We start from the raw sequence: 25,813 nt of genomic DNA on the forward strand, positions 1-25,813 counted from the left end.
TGTAGGATACTCAGCACTATCTTGCTGACAGGTTTCCTTTAAGAGATGGCTCAGCGAATAAATATAAATAAATATTGAAAATATGTAGAATAGTGTATAAATATTTTTACTGGAGTGCTACTTTAAATCTTAAGTTTCCTTCTGACAGGTTCCCTTTAATGATTTTGACCTCTGGAATTCAAATCTGAGAATGAAAAATTTTACTTGGCTCTTGCTTCTATGATATCAAAGAGTTTTCCTTTTACTGCTACATATTAATGCAAAAATGTTCAGTACTTTGAAACATTACTGTTGCAAATATAAAGATGCAGAATATTTTATTATGCCAAATTTCTCATATTTATTTAGTGGAAACTTAGCAACAATTCAAATAACTAAAACATGTCTAAACACCATTATGAATTATAAACAGTTACAGAAAATGTGATCCTCATTCAGTGACAATTCTTTTTTCACTTGTCTCTTGTACTCTTGCAACAGATCATCTCTTGTAGTTGTCCAACAGTAATCTGCCAGCATTGATAGATTCCATTTTCCTTGATATCTATTCTTCATAGCTGCAATATCTTAGTGAAATCTGTCATGGTCGCTCACTGCTCAACAGCTTGATGCAAAATAGTCTAGAGGCAAATATAAGAAATTAATCATTAAGAACATGTTACAGTCAAGATCTGTATATGTTTTGAGGAGATTTTCCATCAACTATTCATAGTTATCTGCTCTTGAGTTTCACAAAAAATAATTACCACTACAGTGAATGCTCCCCATGAAGATGCCCTGAACAAGCGGAGAAACTCCTTAATCTTGAAGAAGCTTTAAAATCTAAGGTTCAATAAAGACTCCTTCCTTTATCTGGGCTTCACTCAACCTTGGAAATGCTTCTATGAGAATCTTCAATGCTTTTGCATTTTTATCTATTGCCTTTATAAAGTTCTTCATTGGGCTCAACTTGATATGCAATGGTGTTTACACAATCATATGTGGATCAACAAGTGCTGGATACAGGACATTTTTACTCTCTGGCTGAAGTGAATGTCAGAGAGGACAGTCTCTTTTATGCTCTCTTATATTCTCTTGCACGACTATCCCACTCATACAGAAAGCAGCAGTACTTTGTGTATCCACCCTGGAGACCAGGTAAGAGGACAACCACCTTTAAGTCACCACAAAGGGGCCACAAATGTTAGTCATTGTTCAGGCACCTCAACAGCTGTAGTGTATTGCAGTGCAGAGACCCACCAATTCCCCATGCTGCAATACATGCCGCTGGCAAATCAAAGGTCAGCGTGCCCATCAAGGGTAAAACATAGCAGTGATGTCATGTGCCGCCCGTGGCTGGCACCCTGAAGTCAGCTGCATGCTATAGAAGAGGGCACCACACTTTGTAAAAGAGCAGAATAATGGACATTTTACCAGGATGGGAAACATTAACCCCTTAACGACCGCCGATACGCCTTTTAACGGCGGCAGTTAAGGGTACTTAAACCATAGCGCCGTTAATTAACGGCGCTGTGGAAAAAGTGAACAGCGCCCCCAGAGTCGGATTTTCTCTAGGGTTTCGGTTGCCGGGGTTAGCCGAGACCCCAGAGAACATGATTCGTGGGCTTTTTACCGTTTACCGGCGGTCACATAAAAAAAAACGCGATTTCCCATTTAATTTCTCTGTCCTCCGATGTGATCGCACATCAGAGGACAGAGAAATAGGGTCCCCGATAGCCCCCGATACTCACCTGTCTCCCCCGGTGCTCCTTGCGGCTCCCGGGCGCATGGCGGGCGCATGCGCAGTGCGCCAGCCGGCATCCGGAAGATCTTTGGGGTCTCGGCTGCCGGGGGTAGCCGAGACCCCAATGAACATGATCAGGGTCGGTTTTTACCGATCCCTGTTTTGTGATCGCCGGTAATTAACTGTTTACCGGCGGCCGCAAAAAACCCCCCCAAAAAACGATGTGTTATTCTCTGTCCTCTGATGTGAATGCACATCAGCGGACAAAGAAATAGGGGGATTCGGGGACTCTGTTATACTTACCGGTGTCCCTGGGTCCTCCTGCGTCCCCTCCTGCCTGCTGGCTTCTTCATGAGGTAAGAAAATGTCGGGCGCATGCGCAGTGCGCCCGCCATGATCTGCTGGCCAGCAGCTAGAGGAGTTGGGGCTAAATTTAGGGTTAGGGTTGGGGCTAAATTTAGGGTTAGGGTTAGGGTTGGGGCTAAATTTAGGGTTAGGGTCAGGGTTGGGGCTAAATTTGGGGTTAGGGTTAGGGCTAAATTTAGGGTTAGGGCTGGGGCTAAATTTAGGGTTAGGGCTAGGATTGGGGCTAAATTTAGGGTTAGGCTTCTTTCACACTTGCGTCGGTACGAGGCCGTCGCAATGTGTCGGCCCAACGTACTGACGCACGTTGTGAAAATGTGGGCAGCGGATGCAGTTTTTCAACGCATCCGCTGCCTAGTCTATGTCCTGGTGAGAAGGGGGCGGAGTTACGGCCATGCATGCGCGGTCGGAAATGGCGGACGCGACGTACAAAAAAGTTACATTGAACTTTTTTTGTGACGACGGTCCGCCAAAACACAACTGATCCAGTGCACGATAGAAGCGACATGTGGCCATCCGTCGCCATTCGTCGGCAATACAAGTCTATGGGCAAAAAATGCATCCTGTGGGCACATTTGCAGGATCCGTTTTTTGTCCAAAACGACGGCTTGCGACAGATGCCACACGACCCAAGTGTGAAAGTAGCCTTAGGGCTAGGGTTAGGGTTGGGGCTAAAGTTAGGGCTAGGGTTAGGGTAGGGTTAGGGCTAGGGTTGGGGTTAAAGTTAGGGTTAGGGTTGGGGCTAAAGTTAGGGTTAGGTTTGGGGCTAAAGTTAGGGCTAGGGTTGGGGCTAAAGTTAGGGCTAGGGTTGGGGCTAAAGTTAGGGCTAGGGTTGCGGCTAAAGTTAAGGGTAGACTTTGGATTAGGGTTTGGATTAGGGTTGGTATTAGGGTTAGGGTTGGCATTAGGGTTACGTTTGGGATTAGGGTTAGGTTTGGGATTAGGGTTAAGGTTAGGGTTGGGATTAGGGTTAGGGGTGTATTGGGAATAGGGTTAGGTTTTAGGTTAGGGTTGAGATTAGGATTCGGGGTGTGTTGGATTTAGGGTTTTAATTAGGGTTATGGTTAGGGTTGAGATTAGGGTTGACAGCTAACATAGAAAAAACTCAGAAAAAATACATACCATGAGATACGGCCTTCCCAAAACCCTGTCTGATGACAAATGCACACTCAGCAGGATGCAGCAGGCCTCCACTGATAAAGGCTAGGAGTGGCACAGGTGCAAACTACTTGATAAAAACAGCCACCCCAACCAAACATTGCAGGGGTTGGCTGCCTAGCAGAAAAAATGCACATTGATATAACTCACATAGGACACCAGTCACACTGATAAGTGCGGTGCACAGTGTCTGTATGCAACCTATTGATGACGCCCCTTGTATTAACAGGCGGGCTGCCCAGCACTATAAAATGTAGCACACAGTGACAGACGCCCCAGAAAAACCTAGCCAACATAAAGAGGCCTGGCCACATCCTGCAGAAAAGGATATGATATAGTGCAAAAAAATGCATGCATATGATAAATACATACACTATATGAGGTATTGGTTTAATATTTTGGCCAAAATAAAGTAAGCCCGCAACCCAACGTCAAGGGTCCCCATAATATTGCGGGTCCTACCACTAATATCAAAAACAGCTAACATAGAAAAAACTCAGAAAAAATACATACTATGAGATACGGCCTTCCCAAAACCCTGTCTGATGACAAATGCACACTTAGCAGGATGCAGCAGGCCTCCACTGATAAAGGCTAGGAGCGGCACAGGTGCAAACTACTTGATAAAAACAGCCACCCCAACCAAATATTGCAGGGGTTGGCTGCCTAGCAGAAAAAATGCAAATTGATATAACTCACCTCTTTATGTTGGCTAGGTTTTTCTGGGGCGTCTGTCACTGTGCGCTGCATTTTATAGTGCTGGGCAGCCCGCCTGTTAATACAAGTGGCGTCATCAATAGGTTGCATACAGACACTGTGCACTGCACTTATCAGTGTGACTGGCGTCCTATGTGAGTTATATCAATGTGCATTTTTTCTGCTAGGCAGCCAACCCCTGCAATGTTTGGTTGGGGTGGCTGTTTTTATCAAGTAGTTTGCACCTGTGCCGCTCCTAGCCTTTATCAGTGGAGGCCTGCTGCATCCTGCTAAGTGTGCATTTGTCATCAGACAGGATCTTGGGAAGGCCGTATCTCATGGTATTGAGATTAGGGTTGTTTTGGGGTTAGGATTGTGATTATCATTAGGGTTGTGATTAGGATTATGGATTGGGTTGAGATTAGGGTTAGGGGTGTGTTTGGGTTAGGGTTGGAGTTAGAATTGGGGGGTTTCCACTGTTTAGGTACATCAGGGGGTCTCCAAACATGACAGCCAATTTTGCACTCAAAAAGTCAAATGGTGCTCCCTCCCTTCTGAGCTCTGTCGTGCGCCCAAACAGTGGTTTACCCCCACATATGGGGCATCAGCATACTCGGGATAAATTGGACAACGACTTTTGGGGTCCAATTTCTCCTGTTACCCTTATAAAAAAAACTTGGGGGCCAAATATCTTTTTTGTGGAAAAAAAATATTTTTTATTTTCATGACTCTGCATTATAAACTTTTGTGAAGCACTTGGGCTTTTAAAGTTCTCACCACACATCTAGATAAGTTCCTTGGGGGTCTAGTTTCCAAAATGGGGTCACTTGTGGGGGGTTTCTACTGTTTAGGTACATCAAGGGCTCTGCAGACGCAACATATTGCCCGCAGACCATTCTATCAAAGTCTGCATTCCAAAACGGTGCTCCCTGCCTTCCGAGCTCTGCCATACGCCCAAACAGTGGTCCCCCCCCCACATATGGGGTATCAGCCTACTCAGCATAAATCGCACAATACATTTTGGGGCCCAATTTCTCCTGTTACCCTTGTGGAAGTAAAAAATTTGGGGGTGAAAAGATCATTTTTGTGGAAAAAATATGATTTTTTTTATTTTCATGGCTCTACATTATAAACTTCAGAATAGCAGTTAGGGATTCATAGTGCTCACCACCCATCTAGGTAAGCTCTTTGGGGGGTCTAGTTTCCAAAATGGGGTCACTTGTGGGGGGTTTCTACTGTTTAGGTACATCAGGAGCTCTGCAAATGCAACATGACGCCCGCAGACCATCCGATCAAAGTCTGCATTCCAAGCGGCACTCCTTACCTTCTGAGCCCCGATGGGTGCCCAAACAGTGCCCCCTCCACGTATGGGGTATCCGCATACTCAGGACAAGCTGGTCAACAGATTTTGTGGTCCAATGTCTCCTGTTACCCTTGAGAAAATAAAAAATTGCATGCTAAAAAATCATTTTTGAGGAAAAAAAAGGATTTTTTTATTTTCACGGCTCTACTTTATAAATTTCTGTGAAGCACTTGGTGGTTTAAAGTGCTCACCACACATCTAGATAAGTTCCTTAAGGGGTCTAGTTTCCAAAATGGGGTCACTTGTGGGGGATTTCTACTGTTTAGGCACATCAGGGGCTCTCCAAATGCGACATGGCGTCCGATCTCAATTCCAGCCAATTCTACATTGAAAAAGTAAAACGGCACTACTTCTCTTCTAAGCTCTGCGGTGCGCCCAAACAGTGGTTTACCACCACATATGGGGTATCGACGTACTCAGGAGAAATTGCACAACAACTTTTGTGGTCTAATTTCTCCTGGTACCCTTGTGAAAAAAAAATTGGGGGGTAAAAAATCATTTTTGCAGAAAAAATTTGATTTTTTATTTTCACCGCTCTACGTTATAAACTTCTGTGAAGCACCTGGGGGTTTAAAGTGCTCACCACCCATCTAGTTAAGTTCCTTAAGGGGTCTAGTTTCCAATAGGGTGTCACTTGTGGGGGCTTCCACTGTTTAGGCACATCAGGGGCTCTCCAAACGCGACATGGCGTCCGATCTCAATTCCAGCCAATTCTACATTGAAAAAGAAAAACGGCACTCCTTCTCTTCCAAGCTCTGCGGTGCGCCCAAACAGTGTTTTACCCCCACATATGGGGTATCGACGTATTCAGGAGAAATTGCACAACAACTTTTGTGGTCTAATTTCTCTTGTTACCCTTGTGAAAATAAGAATTTGTGGGCGAAAATATCATTTTTGTGTAAACAAATGCGATTTTTTATTTTCATGGCTCTACGTTATAAACTTCTGTGAAGCACTTGGGGGTTCAATGTGCTCACCACACATCTAGATAAGTTCCTTAAGGGGTCTAGTTTCCAAAATGGTGTCACTTGTGGAGCGTTTCTACTGTTTAGGCACATCAGGGGCTCGCTAAACATGACATGGCATCCGATCTCAATTCCAGCCAATTCTGCATTGAAAAAGTCAAACGACGCTCCTTCACTTCTAACTTCTGCGGTGCGCCCAAAAAGTGGTTTACCTTCACATATGGGGTATCGGCGTATTCAGGAGAAATTGCACAACAAAAGTTATGGTTAAATTTCTGTTTTTACACTTGTGAAAATAAAAAAAATGGTTCTGAATAAAATGTTTGCAAAAAAAAGTTAAATGTTCATTTTTTCCTTCCACGTTGTTTCAGTTCCTGTGAAGCACGTAAAGGGTTAATAAACTTCTTGAATGTGGTTTTGAGCACCTTGAGCGGTGCAGTTTTTAGAATGGTGTCACACTTGGTTATTTTCTATCATTTAGACCCCTCAAAATGACTTCAAATGTGATGTGGTCCCTAAAAAAAATGGTGTTGTAAAAATGAGAAATTGCTGGTCAAATTTTAACCCTTATAACTCCCTAATAAAACAAAAAATTGTTTCCAAAATTGTGCTAATGTAAAGTAGACATGTGGGAAATGTTATTTATTAACTATTTTTTGTGACATATCTTTCTGATGTAAGGGCATAAAAATACAAAAAAAAAGTTTGAAAATAGCAAAATTTTAAATATTTTCACCACATTTCTGTTTTTTTCATAAATAATCGCAAGTAATATTGAAGAAATGTTACCAGTAACATGAAGTACAATATGTCACGAAAAAACAATCTCAGAATCAGCGGGATCCGTTGAAGTGTTCCAGAGCTATAACCTCATAAAGTGACAGTGGTCAGAATTGCAAAAATTGGCTCGGTCATTAAAGGGAACCTGTCACCCCGGTTTTTCAGTACGAGATAAAAATACTGTTAAATAGGACCTGAGTTGTGTGTTACTATAGTGTATTTTATGTACCCTGATTCCACCCCATAGCTGCCGAAAAAACTTACCAAAGTCGCCGTTTTCGCCTGTCAATCAAGCTGGTCAGGTCAGATGGGCGTGGCGACATCGCTGTATCTTCCCCCAGATCTTGCATGTATTTCCGTTGGTGGCGTAGTGGTTTGCGCACGCCCATCTTCCGAATCCACTGGGCAGGAGAAGAAAAAACGCGCGATCGGCGCTATTTCCCTGGTGATCTGTGGGGGCGGCCATCTTCCTGAGGCGCGCGTGCGTATATGGAGTCCTCTGCTGCCCGGGGCTTCAGGAAAATGGCCGCGGGATGCCGCGAGTGCGCAGATGGAGATCGCGGCGGCCATTTTCCTGAAGCCGAGTTCGCATCTCAACTTCAGGAAAATGGCCACCGCGATCTCCATCTGCGCACGCGCGGCATCCCGCGGCCATTTTCCTGAAGACCCGGGCAGCAGAGGACTCCATATGCGCACGTGCGGCCTCAGGAAGATGGCCGCCCCCACAGATCACCAGGGAAATAGCGCCGATCGCGCGTTTTTTCTTCTCCTGCCCAGTGGATTCAGAAGATGGGCATGCGCAAACCACTACGCCACCAACGGAAATACATGCAAGATCTGGGGGAAGATACAGCGATGTCGCCACGCCCATCTAACCTGACCAGCCTGATTGACAGGCGAAAACGGCGACTTTGGTAAGTTATTTCGGCAGCTTAGGGGTGGAATCAGGGTACACAAAATACACTATAGTAACACACAGCTCAGGCCCTATTTAACAGTATTTTTATCTCGTACTGAAAAACCGGGGTGACAGGTTCCCTTTAAGTACCAAATTGGCTCTGTCACTAAGGGGTTAAACCTGGAAGGGGCACATGATGTTGGACAATTTACCAGGGTGGGGGATATTGGTAAATGAAGGAGCAAGAATTGAGGACATTAGTTCAGTAAAGGTCCAAGATAGGGGATAATTCGACAGGAAAGAGCCAACGATGGGTGACACTATTAGAGAAAGGAGACCATGATGGGGGATATTATACCAGGAAGGAGCCCAGGATGGGAGCCATGACTAGGGACATTATTACAGAAAGGAGCTAGGACGGGAGACATTATTACAGAGAGAGGCCCAGTATGGGGAACATTATTACAAGAAGGGTCATGGACAGGGATCATTATTACAGAAACTGTCCATAATAGGGTACATTAAAGAAAGGGGCCATGATGGAAAACATTATTACAGAAAGGGGCCCGGACGGAAGACATTATTACAGAAAGAGGCCCAATATGGGGGACATTATTACAAGAAGGTTCAAGGACGGGGATCATTATTACATAAGGAGGCCAAAATTGGGTACATTATTGCACAAAGGGGCCAGGATGGGAAACATTATTACAGAAAGGGGCCCGGACGGAAGACATTATTACAGAAAGAGGCCCAATATGGGGGACATTATTACAAGAAGGTTCAAGGACAGGGATCATTATTACATAAGGAGGCCAGAATTGGGTACATTATTGCAGAAAGGGGCCAGGATGGGTTATATCATTACAGGAAGGTGCCAGGATGGGGACACAATTACATGGAAGGTGAACACATGTTTTTATAACATCTAGAGCGCTAAAAGTGCCAAAATGCAAGGTTTGCATAGGGGTCCATTAAAACCTAGTTACTCCATTGGTTCCCAGAGCTACTTCTCAGGTTGGCAACATGCTCATTTCACACTGATTTAGCGGCAGTTTGCTCAGAGTTTGTCATGCTGCCCTTCTTTCATGGCTAGACATCTCCAACTCATATCTCCAAATCACAAGAAATTCAGCTCATAGCTCCATTCTGACACTTTCCAGGTATTGATCAGAGATAAAGTTATTTCTTGCTTAATGGGTCTCCCTTGGAATACCAGTTGGTCCACTGGTCAGTGCTGTCATAGTCCCTTTGCCATTTTTGGCTTTCAGACCATTACTTCTCTAAAAAATGGAAATGCTGCTCTGACACCAACTAGCTATCTGGCCAGCTTAAGAATAGTGCTTACAACCTTTATAGAAAAGATCTTGATAGCTTGTTAGCACTGTCATACTTGCCTAATAGACCAGCCATCTCTGATGGACAGTAATGGTGGCTAGAGTTGAGCGACTTTTACTTTTTTAGAGTCGAGTCGGGGGCGCCTCCCACCGGCAGCGACACTTTTGTGTACTATGAGGGGCCCTGTGCCAGTGACGTCGCCAACGATTATCCCCCCAACCTGATGAAGGAACCTGCACTTTCATCTGCACCTTAATCTTTGTCCCCGTGTAAGGTGGTATGGTATGCGGGAAGGGGAACCTGACTTTCAGCAAGGTCACATTCTGGCTGTGTAGCGCGCACGGGGAATGTAGCGTTCTGGGTCAATGTACCAGCAGACTCATCTATCACTGGCTGGGCAATGGGCAGGATGAGGAGGAAACACAGATAAAGGCCCAAATAATAAAGTAGGCTAAATGCAGTTCAAAATTGGTAACAGGACTAACCAGGCGGCATTGCTTTGTTCAGTGGAGGACAACTGTAATGAGAGGCTGACACAGTGAGTAGGCCCAAATCAGTAAGTAGGCTAAATGCAGTTCAAAATTGGATACAGAAGTAAACAGGCGGCACTGGTTTGTTCAGTGGAGGAGAACAGCAAGGAGCGGCAGACACCGTTAGTAGGGCCAACAAAACAAGTAGGCCAAATGCAGTGTTACATTAAAAATAATTTAACGAGAGCCTCAAGATTGAAGCTAAGGAAAGGCAACCTGGAGAACACCTTGGAGCGGCAGACACCATTTCTAGATCCCAATCCCAACTTGTAGGCCTAATGCAGTGTTATATTACCAACTACTTAACGAGAGCTTCAAAATTGAAGCTAAGGAAAGGCAACCTGGAGAACACCTTGGATCGGCAGACACCATTTCTAGATCCCAATCCCAACTTGTAGGTCTAATGCAGTGTTATATTAACAACTACTTAACAAGAGCCTCAAAATTGAAGCTAGGGAAAGGCAACCTGGAGAACACCTTGGAGCGGCAGACACCGTTTCTAGAACCCAAACCCAACTTGTAGGCCTAATGCAGTGTTATATTAACAACTACTTAATGAGAGCTTCAAGACAGAAGCTCAGGAAAGGCAAACAGGAGAACACCATGGAGCGGCAGACACGGTTTTTAGATCCGAAACCCAACTTGTAGGCCTAATGCAGTGTTATATTACCAACTATGTAACAAGAGCCTCAAAATTGAAGCTAAGGAAAGGCAACCTGGAGAACACCTTGGAGTGGCAGACACCGTTTCTAGAACCCAAACCCAACTTGTAGGCCTAATGCAGTGTTATATTACCAACTACTTAAAGAGAGCCTCAAAATTGAAGCTAAGGAAAGGCAACCTGGAGAACACCTTGGAGCGGCAGACACCGTTTCTAGAACCCAAACCCAACTTGTAGGCCTAATGCAGTGTTATATTACCAACTACTTAACGAGAGCCTCAAAATTGAAGCTAAGGAAAGGCAACCTGGAGAACACCTTGGAGCGGCAGACACAGTTTCTAGAACCCAAACCCAACTTGTAGGCCTAATGCAGTGTTATATTACCAACTACTTAACGAGAGCCTCAAAATTGAAGCTAAGGAAAGGCAACCTGGAGAACACCTTGGAGCGGCAGACACCGTTTCTAGAACCCAAACCCAACTTGCAGGCCTAATGCAGTGTTATATTACCAACTACTTAACGAGAGCCTCAAAATTGAAGCTAAGGAAAGGCAACCTGGAGAACACCTTGGAGCGGCAGACACCGTTTCTAGAACCCAAACCCAACTTGTAGGCCTAATGCAGTGTTGTATTAACAACTACTTAACGAGAGCCTCAAAATTGAAGCTAAGGAAAGGCAACCTGGAGAACACCTTGGAGCTGTAGACACAGTTTGTAGACCCCAACCAAACTTGTGGCCCCAATGCACTTTTAAAATTCCGACAGGCTGAAAACCTGACAATTGCAGCTCACTTTTTTTAAGAGGAGGACAGCTGTATTGAGTGGTGCAGACAGACACTGCTAGTAGTATATGAACCTAAAAAAACCAAGCACCAGACCCACAGATAGAGCCTAGATCCACAGGATCATAAGGGAAAAGGTCGTAGACCAGGGTCTGTGCATACAAAATAGAGGTACTCCAGAAGTATACGAATATAGATTTATTAAAGTATCAAATATACAAAACAAATAATAATAGAAAATAATACAATAAAGACAAAATGGGTATTGGAGAGGAGCAGCTAAAAAATGGCATGTGAGAGATGGCAAACACACAATGCTAAAGATAGCAAGAAGAAATATAGAGCACCCTACTCTGACTGCAGACAAATAGAAAAAGAAAAAGAAAAGTGCTCTGTTGTAATGCTCCTATATGTGCACATGATGTAAACAATGGGCAAAACCCCTATGTCAGTCCCCTAAAATATGGTAATTAACAGGGGATATACATCAAGGTAGAAGCAGCGTCGTTACAGATACAGTGACACTGCTAGTAGACCTTACAGCACACAGTTTGCTCGCTGCAGGTTTAAAAAAAGTTACATAAGTACACGGGCAGCATTGTTGTGGTCAGCGGAGGACAATTTGAAGGATGGACTGCAGACAGACTTAGTAGGCCTAAAATAAAAAAATAGGCTCAATGCAGGTTCAATAATGTTGCAGGGGTACACAGGCAGCATTGGTGTGGTCAGCGGAGGACAATTTGAAGGATAGGCCGCAGACAGACTTAGTAGGCCTAAAATAAAAAAATAGGCTCAATGCAGGATCAATAATGTTGCAGGGGTGCACAGGCAGCATTGGTGTGGTCAGCGAAGGACAATTTGAAGGATGGGCCGCAGACAGACTTAGTAGGCCTCAAATAACAAAAATAGGCTCAATGCAGTATCAATTATGTTGCAGGGGTGCACAGTCAGCATTGGTGTGGTCAGCGGAGGACAATTTGAAGGATGGACCGCAGACAGACTTAGTAGGCCTAAAATAAAAAAAAATAGGCTCAATGCAGGTTCAATTATGTAGCAGGGGTACACAGGCAGCATTGGTGTGTTCAGCGGAAGACAATTTGAAGGATGGGCCGCAGACAGACTTAGTAGGCCTAAAATAAAAAAATAGGTTCAATGCAGGTTCAATTATGTTGCAGGGGTGCACAGGCAGCATTGGTGTGGTCAGCGGAGGACAATTTGAAGGATGGACCGCAGACAGGCATATTAGGCCTAAAATAAAATAAATAGGCTCAATGCAGGTTCGATTATGTTGCAGGGGTGCATAGGCAGCATTGGTGTGGTCAGCGGAGGACAATTTGAAGGATGGACCGCAGGCAGACTTAGTAGGCCTAAAATAAAAAAAATAGGCTCAATGCAGGTTTGATTATATTGCAGGGGTACACAGGCAGCATTGCTGTGGTCAGCGGAGGACAATTTGAAGGATGGGCCGCAGACAGACTTAGTAGGCCTAAAATAAAAAAATAGGCTCAATACAGGTTCAATTATGTTGCAGGGGTGCACAGGCAGCATTGGTGTGGTCAGCGGAGGACAATTGGAAGTAGTGTCTGACACAGTTAGTACACCAAAATAATAAATAGATGTTAATGTCTCTCAAAAAAATAAATAAAAAAAAAACAGGTGGCATACTTAGGTACAGGGGTGGGCTCCTCTGCTGACTTTCAGACATTGTTATTTGGCGCAAAGTATTTACTGGTGTAAATGTGGGACAGGGCCCCTGAATATTTCAGCTAGCATCATACATGTCAACAATTTGGTATTGTCCATGCCAGGCATTGAAGGATTTCACCGCATAGACTAAACAGTGGTGGAGCAGTGAGAGATAATTTTGCAAGTGTAGAGCACTGTTTGAGCTGGGGGGGACACTCTCTCTTGGCCGGCGGTACTGACCCAGGGCTCCTCATGTTACAATGGTGTGTCTGACGTTGGGTGCGCGTCACCACCGCCAGAGACACTTCATTGTACTATGAGGGACCCAGTGCCAGTGCCGTCACCCAAAAGTGGGCACACCCAACTCTTCAGACAAACGGCACTCTCACGGGTGCTTGCGCCAAGTGGCGACCACGGCCCCGTTGGGGGGAGTCAGCCCATTTAGGGAGGTGTAAACATGTTGTATGCTGGACATACAGCAGCTGCAAAATATGAGATTGGAACAGTGAGTAAGACCTGTCCGAAAGCAAGACCTTTTTACAGGAAAGCTAGGTGTCAGCCGGGAAAGGTGGGGCAAAATAATTAGAAATCCATGAGTGGTTCATTTTAATGAAGGCTAGATCATCTACATTTTGGGTAGCCAGATGAGTCCTTCTTTCGGTCAATTATTGAACCAGCAGCACTGCTCTTTCTGATAGCACACTAGCTGCTGGGCAAGCAAGCTCCTGCAATGCATATTCGGCCAATTCAGGCCAGGTGTCTATTTTGGATGCCCATTAATCAAATGGGAATGACGGTTGAGGGAGAACATCGATAAGGGAGGAAAAATAGTTTGTAACCATACTGGACAAATGTTGTCTCCTGTCACTTTGAATTGATGCTGCAGTACCTGTCCTGTCTGCGGTCATTGCGAAATCACTCCACAACCTGGTCAGAAAACCCCTCTTTCCAAAGCCACTTCTGATTTGTGCACCTCTAACACCTCTGCCCTGTTGCCCCCTGCAGCTCGTGTAAGAACCATCACCGGCGCTGTGTGCTGGGAAAGCCTGAATCAAACGGTCTACAAGAGTTGCTTGTTTGGTTGCCAAGATTTGTTCAAGGTTCTCATGTGGCATGATATTTTGCAATTTCCCTTTATAGCAGGGATCCAGGAGGCAGGCCAAATAAATAATCGTCATCATCAGTCATCATTTTTATAATGCGTGGGTCCCTTTTGAGGATACGCAAGGCATAATCCGCCATGTGGGCCAATGTTCCAGTTGTCAAATCACTGCTTATGCTGGGTTGAGGAGCAATTTCGGGCAAATCAACGTCACTTGTCTCCCTCAAAAACCCTGAACCTGGCCTTGCAATGCCAGCAGTTTCTATTGCCCCCTGAGAAGTTCCTCATACAAAAAATACTCATCCCCATCATCCTCCTCGTCCTCCTCCTCACCCGCCACCTCGTCCAGTAGACTTCCCTGACCAGACAATGGCTGACTGTCATCAAGGCTTCCCTCCTCCTCGGCTGCAGACGCCTGCTCCTTTATGTGCGTCAAACTTTGCATCAGCAGACGCATTAGGGGGATGCTCATTTTTATTATGGCGTTGTCTGCACTAACGAGCCGTGTGCATTCCTCAAAACACTGAAGGACTTGACACAGGTCTTGTAGCTTCGACCACTGCACACCTGACAACTCCATGTCTGCCATCCAACTGCCTGCCCGTGTATGTGTATCCTCCCATAAATACATAACAGCACGCCTCTGTTCGCACAGTCTCTGAAGCATGTGCAGTGTGGAGTTCCACCTTGTTGCAACATCGATGATTAGGCGATGCTGGGGAAGGTTCAAAGATCACTGATGGTTCTGCATACGGCTGGAGTGTACGGGTGAACAGCGGATGTGCGAGCAAAGTCTGCGCTTTTTGAGGAGCAGGTCGGGTATCCCCGGATAACTTTTCAGGAAGCACTGCACCACCAGGTTTAAGGTGTGAGCCAGGCAAGGAATGTGTTTCAGTTGTGAAAGGGCTATGGCAGCCATAAAATTCCTTCCGTTATCACTCACTACCTTGCCTGCCTCAGGATGTACAGTGCCCAGCCATGACTGAGTTTCTTGCTTGCTTTGAATTGATGCTGCAGTACCTGTCCTGTCTGCGGTCATTGCGAAATCACTCCACAACCTGGTCAGAAAACCCCTCTGTCCAACGCCACTTCTGATTTGTGCACCTCTAACACCTCTGTCATGTTGCCCCCTGCAGCTCTTGTGAGAACCATCAGCGCCGCTGTGTGCTGGGAATGCCTGAACCAAACAGTCTACAAGAGTTGCTTGTTTGTTAACCAATATTTGCTCAATGTTCTCATGTGGCAAGATATTTTGCAATTTCCCTTTGTAGCGTGGATCCAGGAGGCAGGCCAACCAGTAATCGTCATCGGTCATCATTTTTATAATGCGTGGGTCCCTTTTTAGGATGCGCAAGTAGAGTTGAGCGACCTTGACCTTTTTAGAGTCGAGCCGGGTTTTGCGAAACCCGACTATGTCCAAAGTCGGGTCGAGTGAAATCGGCCGATTATGACGTAAAGTCGGGATCGACCGAAACACGAAACCCAATGCAAGTCAATGGGGCAGCATAGTCGGCAGTGAGTGGGGGCCAGGAAAACACCTAGAGTGCCCATTTTAATGTCAAAACCATCCATTCTTCTTAATGAAGCTTGTCAAGCGTAATTTACCTTAAAATAATTGGAAGGCATTTGAAATTGGGGGTCATTTGGCTAAAGTTGTGGGGGGTAGGGCTGGTTCAAGTAATTAGTGGGCCCAGTAAATCTGGACCACGTCACGGCAGTGGAGCAGGGAGAGGTAAGTATTTCAACTTTGCAAGTGCTGTGATCCTGAGCAAGCAGGGGGGGCCCACTCGTTGGCATTGGCACTGGCACAGGGCCCCTCAAAGTACAGCGGTGTGTTTGCACGGCGGGGGCGCCTCCCACCGGCAGCAACACTTTTGCGTACTATGAGAGGCCCTGTGCCAGTGACGTCGCCAACTAGTATTCCTCCCCCCACCTGATGAAGGAACCTGCACTTTCATCTGCACCTTCCTCTTTGTCCCCGTGTAAGGTGGTATGGTATGCGGGAAGAGCAACCTGACTTTCAGCAGGGTCACAATGTTGTTGTGTAGCGTGCACGGGGAATGTTGTGTTATGGGTCAATGTACCAGCAGACTCATCTATCACTGGCTGGGCAATGGGCACGATGAAGTGGAAACACAGATATAGGCCCAAAGAAGAAAGTGGGCTAAATGCAGTTCAAAATTGGTAACACAGGAATAACCAGGGGGCATTGCAGTGGAGGACAACTGGAATGAGAGGCTGACACAGAGAGTAGGGCCAAATCAGTAAGTAGTCGAAATGCAGTTCAAAATTGGCAACCGTAGTAAACAGGCGGCACAGCTTTGTTCAGTGGAGGAGAACAGCAAGGAGTGGCAGACACCGATAGTAGGCCCCAACCCAACTAGTAGGCCAAATGCAGTCTAACATTAACAACTACTTAACGAGAGGCTGAAAATGGAATTTCAGGACAGGAAACCAGGAGAACAGCAAGGAGTGGCAGACACCGATAGTAGGCCCCAAACCAACTAGTACGCCAAATGCAGTTGTTCCATTTAACCACAATTTAATGAGAGCCTGAAGATAGAAGCTCAGGAAAGGCAACCTGGGGAACACCTTGGAGTGTAACACACCATCTCTCTCCACCCCATACCCATTTTGTAGGCCTAATGCTGTGTACTTTTCTACAACTACTAAACGAGAGTCGGAAGACCGAAGCAATGGCAAGGAAACCTGGGGAACACCTTGGAGTGTAACACACCATCTCTCTCCACCCCATACCCATTTTTTAGGCCTAATGCAGTGTACTTTTCTACAACTACTAAACGAGAGTCGGAAGACCGAAGCAATGGCAAGGAAACCTGGGGAACACCTTGGAGTGTAACACACCATCTCTCTCCACCCCATTCCCCATTTCTTAGGCCTAATGCAGCCTACTTTCCGACACCTACTAAACGAGAGCATGAAGATCGAAGCTCAGGAAAGGCAACCTGGGGAACACCTTGGAGTGTAACACACCATCTCTCTCCACCCCATACCCATTTTGTAGGCCTAATGCTGTGTACTTTTCTACAACTACTAAACGAGAGTCGGAAGACCGAAGCAATGGCAAGGAAACCTGGGGAACACCTTGGAGTGTAACACACCATCTCTCTCCACCCCATACCCAATTTGTAGGCCTAATGCAGCCTACTTTCCGACACCTACTAAACGAGAGCATGAAGATCGAAGCTCAGGAAAGGCAACCTGGTGAAAACCTTGGAGTGTAACACAACCTGTCTCTACACCCCATACACAATTAGTAGGCCTAATGCAGCGTAGTTTCCAACAGCTACTAAACGAGAGCCGGAAGATCGAAGCTCAGGAAAGGCAACCTGGGGAACACCTTGGAGTGTAACACAACCTCTCTCTACACCACGGAAGGGCTGATTCTTAGGAAGGAAGGCTGTTGTAAATAAGCATTGCGCGTCCGAGGGTGATTATATTCTTATTCGGTATCTACTCACCCTCGGACGCGCCATGCTTCTTGATTTGTAATTAATGTTTATTTGCAATGTGCTTTTGACTTACTCAATTATTTTTTTAATTATTGATTTTATTAAATTAATAGTTTAACATCTTATTGGAAATAATTTAAAGGAGACGCGACAGGACAACACTCGGTGGATGCCATATCTGTGTTAACAACTCCAAAAAACTTTCAGTTAACTTCTTGCAGGAGAAAGAAATTGTAGCTGTTGGACCTTTGTAGTACAGTTCCAGATATTTGTTGTGTGTTTGTTTTGATTGTTAAAATGTCTGCATTTGAGATCTCAACACGATCTTATTTTTTATAATCAAATTAATTTTTTAAATATTTTATTAGGTTGGTTCAAGGGGTACACGGGCCGCAGTAGACAGGTCAGTGGAGGCCTAGTGGAAGGAGGGATCACAGACAGGCATCGAAGGCCTAAAATAATAACACATGGCTGTAGGCAATTTTAAATTGGTTCCAGGGGTACACGGGCAGCAGTGCCCTGGTCAGTGTAGTAGTAGTTGAAAGAATGGACCGCAGACAGGCATCGAAGGCCTAAAATAAAAAAATTGGGCTGGCTGTAGGCAATTTTAAATTGGTTCCAGGGGTACACGGGCAGCAGTGGTGTGGTCAGTGGAGGCCTAGTGGAAGGAGTGACCGCAGACAGGCATCGAAGGCCTAAAATATTAACACATGGCGGTAGTCAATTTTAAATTGGTTCCAGGGGTACTTGGGCAGCAGTGCCCTGGTCAGTGTAGTAGTAGTTGAAAGAATGGACCGCAGACAGGCATCGAAGGCCTAAAATAAAAAAATTGGGCTGGCTGTAGGCAATTTTAAATTGGTTCCAGGGGTACACGGGCAGCAGTGGTGTGGTCAGTGGAGGCCTAGTGGAAGGAGTGACCGCAGACAGGCATCGAAGGCCTAAAATAATCACACATGGCTGTAGGCAATTTTAAATTGGTTCCAGGGGTACACGGGCAGCAGTGGTGTGGTCAGTGGAGGCCTAGTGGAAGGAGTGACCGCAGACAGGCATCGAAGGCCTAAAATAATAACACATGGCTGTAGGCAATTTTAAATTGGTTCCAGGGGTACACGGGCAGCAGTGGTGTGGTCAGTGGAGGCCTAGTGGAAGGAGTGACCACAGACAGGCATCGAAGGCCTAAAATATTAACACATGGCTGTAGTCAATTTTAAATTGGTTCCAGGGGTACTTGGGCAGCAGTGCCCTGGTCAGTGTAGTAGTAGTTGAAAGAATGGACCGCAGACAGGCATCGAAGGCCTAAAATAAAAAAATTGGGCTGGCTGTAGGCAATTTTAAATTGGTTCCAGGGGTACACGGGCAGCAGTGGTGTGGTCAGTGGAGGCCTAGTGGAAGGAGTGACCGCAGACAGGCATCGAAGGCCTAAAATAATAACACATGGCTGTAGGCAATTTTAAATTGGTTCCAGGGTTACACGGGCAGCAGTGGTGTGGTCAGTGGAGGCCTAGTGGAAGGAGTGACCGCAGACAGGCATCGAAGGCCTAAAATAATCACACATGGCTGTAGGCAATTTTAAATTGGTTCCAGGGGTACACGGGCAGCAGTGGTGTGGTCAGTGGAGGCCTAGTGGAAGGAGTGACCACAGACAGGCATCGAAGGCCTAAAATATTAACACATGGCTGTAGTCAATTTTAAATTGGTTCCAGGGGTACTTGGGCAGCAGTGCCCTGGTCAGTGTAGTAGTAGTTGAAAGAATGGACCGCAGACAGGCATCGAAGGCCTAAAATAAAAAAATTGGGCTGGCTGTAGGCAATTTTAAATTGGTTCCAGGGGTACACGGGCAGCAGTGGTGTGGTCAGTGGAGGCCTAGTGGAAGGAGTGACCGCAGACAGGCATCGAAGGCCTAAAATAATCACACATGGCTGTAGGCAATTTTAAATTGGTTCCAGGGGTACACGGGCAGCAGTGGTGTGGTCAGTGGAGGCCTAGTGGAAGGAGTGACCGCAGACAGGCATCGAAGGCCTAAAATAATAACACATGGCTGTAGGCAATTTTAAATTGGTTCCAGGGGTACACGGGCAGCAGTGGTGTGGTCAGTGGAGGCCTAGTGGAAGGAGTGACCACAGACAGGCATCGAAGGCCTAAAATATTAACACATGGCTGTAGTCAATTTTAAATTGGTTCCAGGGGTACTTGGGCAGCAGTGCCCTGGTCAGTGTAGTAGTAGTTGAAAGAATGGACCGCAGACAGGCATCGAAGGCCTAAAATAAAAAAATTGGGCTGGCTGTAGGCAATTTTAAATTGGTTCCAGGGGTACACGGGCAGCAGTGGTGTGGTCAGTGGAGGCCTAGTGGAAGGAGTGACCGCAGACAGGCATCGAAGGCCTAAAATAATAACACATGGCTGTAGGCAATTTTAAATTGGTTCCAGGGGTACACGGGCAGCAGTGGTGTGGTCAGTGGAGGCCTAGTGGAAGGAGTGACCGCAGACAGGCATCGAAGGCCTAAAATAATAACACATGGCTGTAGGCAATTTTAAATTGGTTCCAGGGGTACACGGGCAGCAGTGCCCTGGTCAGTGTAATAGTAGTTGAAAGAATGGACCGCAGACAGGCATCGAAGGCCTAAAATAAAAAAATTGGGCTGGCTGTAGGCAATTTTAAATTGGTTCCAGGGGTACACGGGCAGCAGTGGTGTGGTCAGTGGAGGCCTAGTGGAAGGAGTGACCGCAGACAGGCATCGAAGGCCTAAAATAATAACACATGGCTGTAGGCAATTTTAAATTGGTTCCAGGGTTACACGGGCAGCAGTGGTGTGGTCAGTGGAGGCCTAGTGGAAGGAGTGACCGCAGACAGGCATCGAAGGCCTAAAATAATCACACATGGCTGTAGGCAATTTTAAATTGGTTCCAGGGGTACACGGGCAGCAGTGGTGTGGTCAGTGGAGGCCTAGTGGAAGGAGTGACCACAGACAGGCATCGAAGGCCTAAAATATTAACACATGGCTGTAGTCAATTTTAAATTGGTTCCAGGGGTACTTGGGCAGCAGTGCCCTGGTCAGTGTAGTAGTAGTTGAAAGAATGGACCGCAGACAGGCATCGAAGGCCTAAAATAAAAAAATTGGGCTGGCTGTAGGCAATTTTAAATTGGTTCCAGGGGTACACGGGCAGCAGTGGTGTGGTCAGTGGAGGCCTAGTGGAAGGAGTGACCGCAGACAGGCATCGAAGGCCTAAAATAATAACACATGGCTGTAGGCAATTTTAAATTGGTTCCAGGGTTACACGGGCAGCAGTGGTGTGGTCAGTGGAGGCCTAGTGGAAGGAGTGACCGCAGACAGGCATCGAAGGCCTAAAATAATCACACATGGCTGTAGGCAATTTTAAATTGGTTCCAGGGGTACACGGGCAGCAGTGGTGTGGTCAGTGGAGGCCTAGTGGAAGGAGTGACCACAGACAGGCATCGAAGGCCTAAAATATTAACACATGGCTGTAGTCAATTTTAAATTGGTTCCAGGGGTACTTGGGCAGCAGTGCCCTGGTCAGTGTAGTAGTAGTTGAAAGAATGGACCGCAGACAGGCATCGAAGGCCTAAAATAAAAAAATTGGGCTGGCTGTAGGCAATTTTAAATTGGTTCCAGGGGTACACGGGCAGCAGTGGTGTGGTCAGTGGAGGCCTAGTGGAAGGAGTGACCGCAGACAGGCATCGAAGGCCTAAAATAATAAAACATGGCTGTAGGCAATTTTAAATTGGTTCCAGGGGTACACGGGCAGCAGTGGTCTGGTCAGTGGAAGTCTAGTGGAAGGAGTGACCGCAGACAGGCTTCGAAGGCCTAACATAACAAACTTGGGCTGGCTGTAGGCACTTTTAAATTGGTTCCAGGGGTACATGGGCAGCAGTGTATGGTCAGTGGAAGTCTAGTGGAAGGAGTGACCGCAGACAGGCTTCCAAGGCCTAACATAACAAACTTGGGCTGGCTGTAGGCACTTTTAAATTGGTTCCAGGGGTACACGGGCAGCAGTGGTCTGGTCAGTGGAAGTCTAGTGGAAGGAGTGACCGCAGACAGGCTTCGAAGGCCTAACATAACAAACTTGGGCTGGCTGTAGGCACTTTTAAATTGATTCCAGGGGTACATGGGCAGCAGTGTATGGTCAGTGGAAGTCTAGTGGAAGGAGTGACCGCAGACAGGCTTCCAAGGCCTAACATAACAAACTTGGGCTGGCTGTAGGCACTTTTAAATTGGTTCCAGGGGTACACGGGCAGCAGTGGTCTGGTCAGTGGAAGTCTAGTGGAAGGAGTGACCGCAGACAGGCTTCCAAGGCCTAACATAACAAACTTGGGCTGGCTGTAGGCACTTTTAAATTGGTTCCAGGGGTACACGGGCAGCAGTGGTCTGGTCAGTGGAAGTCTAGTGGAAGGAGTGACCGCAGACAGGCTTCGAAGGCCTAACATAACAAACTTGGGCTGGCTGTAGGCACTTTTAAATTGGTTCCAGGGGTACATGGGCAGCAGTGGTCTGGTCAGTGGAAGTCTAGTGGAAGGAGTGACCGCAGACAGGCTTCCAAGGCCTAACATAACAAACTTGGGCTGGCTGTAGGCACTTTTAAATTGGTTCCAGGGTAACACGGCCAGCAGTGGCCTGGTCAGTGTAGTAGTTGTAGAAAGAAGGGACCGCAGACAGGCTTCGAAGGCCTAACATAACAAAAATGTCAAAACAATGGTATTGTCAGTGCCAGGCATTGAAGGATGTCAGCGCCTAGACTACACATTGGTGAAGCTGTGAGAGATAATTTTGCTAGTGGTAGAGCACTGTTTGAGCTGGGGGGGGGGAACTGGCTTGTGGCCGGCGGTACAGGCACAGGGCCCCTCATATTACAACGGTGTGTCTGACGTTGGGTGCGCACCACCACCGCCAGAGACACTTTATTGTACTATGAGGGACCCAGTGGCAGTGCCGTCGACCAAAAGCGGCCACACCCACCTCTTCAGACAAACAGCACTCTCAAGGGTCCAAGCGCAAAGTGGCGATAGCACGGCCCCGTGTGGGGAGTTTGGCCATTTCGTGAGGTGGAAACATGTCGTATGCTGGACAATCAGGTGAAGAAAATTACGAGATTGGAAAAGTCATTCAGAATAGTCCACAGGCAAGACCTTTTCATAGGAAAGCTAGGTGTCAGCCGGGCAGGGTGGGGCAAAAGATTTTGAAATCCAGTTGTGGTTCATTTTAATGAAGGTTAGATCATCTACATTTTGGGTAGCCAGACGAGTCCTTTTTTCTGTTAGTATTGAACCTGCAGCACTGAATACTCTTTCTGATAGGACACTAGCTGCCGGGCAAGCAAGCTCCTGCAATGCATATTCTGCCAATTCTGGCCAGGTGTCTAATTTGGATGCCCAGTAATCAAATGGGAATGACGGTTGAGGGAGAACGTCGATAAGGGATGAAAAATAGTTTGTAACCATACTGGACAAATGTTGTCTCCTGTCACTTTGAATTGATGCTGCAGTACCTGTCCTGTCTGCGGTCATAGAAAAATCACTCCACAACCTGGTCAGAAAACCCCTCTGGCCAACGCCACTTCTGATTTCTGCCCCTCTAACACCTCTGATCTGCTGGCCCCTGGAGCTCGTGTGAGAACGATCACGGGCGCTGTGTGCAGGGAATGCCAGAAGCAAACGGTCAACAAGAGTTGATTGTTTTGTTGCTAATATTAGTTCCAAGTTCTCATGTGGCATAATATTTTGCAATTTGCCTTTATAGCGAGGATCAAGGAGGCAGGCCAACCAGTAATCGTCATCGTTCATCATTTTTGTAATGCGTGTGTCCCTTTTGAGGATACGCAAGGCATAATCCGCCATGTGGGCCAAAGTTCCCGTTGTCAAATCTGCGGTTGTGCTTGGTTGAGGGGCAGTTGCAGGCAAATCTACGTCACTTGTGTCCCTCAAAAAACCAGAACCCGGCCTTGCCACGCCACCAATTTCCCGTGCCCCCGGGAAAGCTTCCTCATTAAAAATATACTCATCCCCATCATCCTCCTCATCCTCCACCTCCTCTTCGCCCGGTACCTCGTCATGTACACTGCCCTGACCAGACAATCGCTGACTGTCATCAAGGCTTTCCTCTTCCTCTGGTGCAGACGCCTGATCCTTTATGTGCGTCAAACTTTGCATCAGCAGACGCATTAGGGGGATGCTCATGCTTATTATGGCGTTGTCTGCACTAACCAGCCGTGTGCATTCCTCAAAACACTGAAGGACTTGACACATGTCTTGAATCTTCGACCACTGCACACCTGACAACTCCATGTCTGCCATCCTACTGCCTGCCCGTGTATGTGTATCCTCCCACAAAAACATAACAGCCCGCCTCTGTTCGCACAGTCTCTGAAGCATGTGCAGTGTTGAGTTCCACCTTGTTGCAACGTCTATGATTAGGCGATGCTGGGGAAGGTTCAAAGAACGCTGATAGGTCTGCATACGGCTGGAGTGTACAGGCGAACGGCGGATATGTGCGCAAAGTCCACGCACTTTGAGGAGCAGGTCGGATAACCCCGGATAACTTTTCAGGAAGCACTGCACCACCAGGTTTAAGGTGTGAGCCAGGCAAGGAATGTGTTTCAGTTGGGAAAGGGAGATGGCAGCCATGAAATTCCTTCCGTTATCACTCACTACCTTGCCTGCCTCAAGATCTACAGTGCCCAGCCACGACTGCGTTTCTTGCTGCAAGAACTCGGACAGAACTTCCGCGGTGTGTCTATTGTCGCCCAAACACTTCATAGCCAATACAGCCTGCTGACGTATGCCAGTAGCTGCCCCATAATGGGAGACCTGGTGTGCAACAGTGGCAGGTGCGGATGGAGTGTTTGTGCGACTGCGGTCTGTGGACGAGCTCTTGCTTCTGCAGGAGGACGAGGAGGAGGAGGAGGAGGAGGGGGTGCGAACGGCTACAGACAACTGTTTACTAGACCGTGGGCTAGGCAGAACTGTCCCAAACTTGCTGTCCCCTGTGGACCCTGAATCCACCACATTTACCCAGTGTGCCGTGATGGACACGTAACGTCCCTGGCCATGCCTACTGGTCCATGCATCTGTTGTCAGGTGCACCTTTGTGCTCACAGATTGCCTGAGTGCATGGACGATGCGCTCTTTAACATGCTGGTGGAGGGCTGGGATGGCTTTTCTGGAAAAAAAGTGTCGACTGGGTAGCTCGTAGCGTGGTACAGCGTAGTCCATCAGGTCTTTGAAAGCTTCGCTTTCAACTAACCGGTAGGGCATCATCTCTAACGAGATTAGTCTAGCTATGTGGGCGTTCAAACCCTGTGTACGCGGATGCGAGGCTAAGTACTTCCTTTTTCTAACCATAGTCTCATGTAGGGTGAGCTGGACTGGAGAGATGGAGATCGTGGAACTAGCGGGGGTGCCGGTGGACATGGCAGACTGAGAGACGGTGGGAGATGGTATTGTTGCCGCCGGTGCCCTAGATGCAGTGTTTCCTACTACGAAACTGGTGATTCCCTGACCCTGACTGCTTTGGCCTGGCAAAGATACCTGCACAGATACAGCAGGTGGTGCGCTAAATGGTGGTCCTACACTGCCGGAAGGGATGTTGCGTTGATGACTAGCTTCATTGGCCGAGGGTGCAACAACCTTAAGGGACGTTTGGTAGTTAGTCCAAGCTTTCAAATGCATGGTGGTTAAATGTCTATGCATGCAACTAGTATTGAGACTTTTCAGATTCTGACCTCTGCTTAAGGAAGTAGAACATTTTTGACAGATGACTTTGCGCTGATCAATTGGATGTTGTTTAAAAAAATGCCAGACTGCACTCTTTCTAGCATCGGATACCTTTTCAGGCATTGCAGACTGAGCTTTAACCGGATGGCCACGCTGTCCTCCACCAGGTTTTGGCTTTGCCACGCGTTTTGGGCAAGATACGGGCCCGGCAGATGGAACCTGTGGCGATGTTGATGCCTGCTGCGGCCCCTCCTCCTCCTCTGCTTCAGAACTGCTGCCGCCTGCACCCTGTTCCCCCAATGGCTGCCAATCGGGGTCAAGAACTGGGTCATCTAATAACTCTTCTTGTACCTCCTGCGCAACTTCGTCTGTGTCACCGTGTCGTTCGGTGGTATAGCGTTCGTGATGGGGCAACATAGTCTCATCAGGGTCTGATTCTTGATCAGCACCCTGCGAGGGCAATGTTGTGGTCTGAGTCAAAGGACCAGCATAGTAGTCTGGCTGTGGCTGTGCGTCAGTGCACTCCATGTCAGATTCAATTTGTAATGGGCATGGACTGTTAACTGCTTC

General features: G+C 46.9%; 1 long non-coding RNA gene across 3 annotated transcripts in view; it reads right to left on the bottom strand.

The window, feature by feature from the left end:
• Positions 1 to 315: 315 nt before the first annotated feature.
• LOC138647798 (uncharacterized) overlaps positions 316 to 25,813 on the bottom strand; it is a 100,417-nt gene continuing 74,919 nt past the window's right edge. For all 3 annotated transcript variants that reach the window (XR_011315042.1, XR_011315041.1, XR_011315040.1), the window contains 2 exons: positions 5,265 to 5,373; positions 316 to 620 (listed from right to left, as the gene is read on the bottom strand). This is a non-coding gene — a long non-coding RNA (uncharacterized lncRNA). The remainder of the gene's footprint in view (positions 621 to 5,264; positions 5,374 to 25,813) is intronic.

This window comes from Ranitomeya imitator, chromosome 8, assembly GCF_032444005.1.
Source record: "Ranitomeya imitator isolate aRanImi1 chromosome 8, aRanImi1.pri, whole genome shotgun sequence".
NCBI classification, from domain to species: domain Eukaryota; kingdom Metazoa; phylum Chordata; class Amphibia; order Anura; family Dendrobatidae; genus Ranitomeya; species Ranitomeya imitator.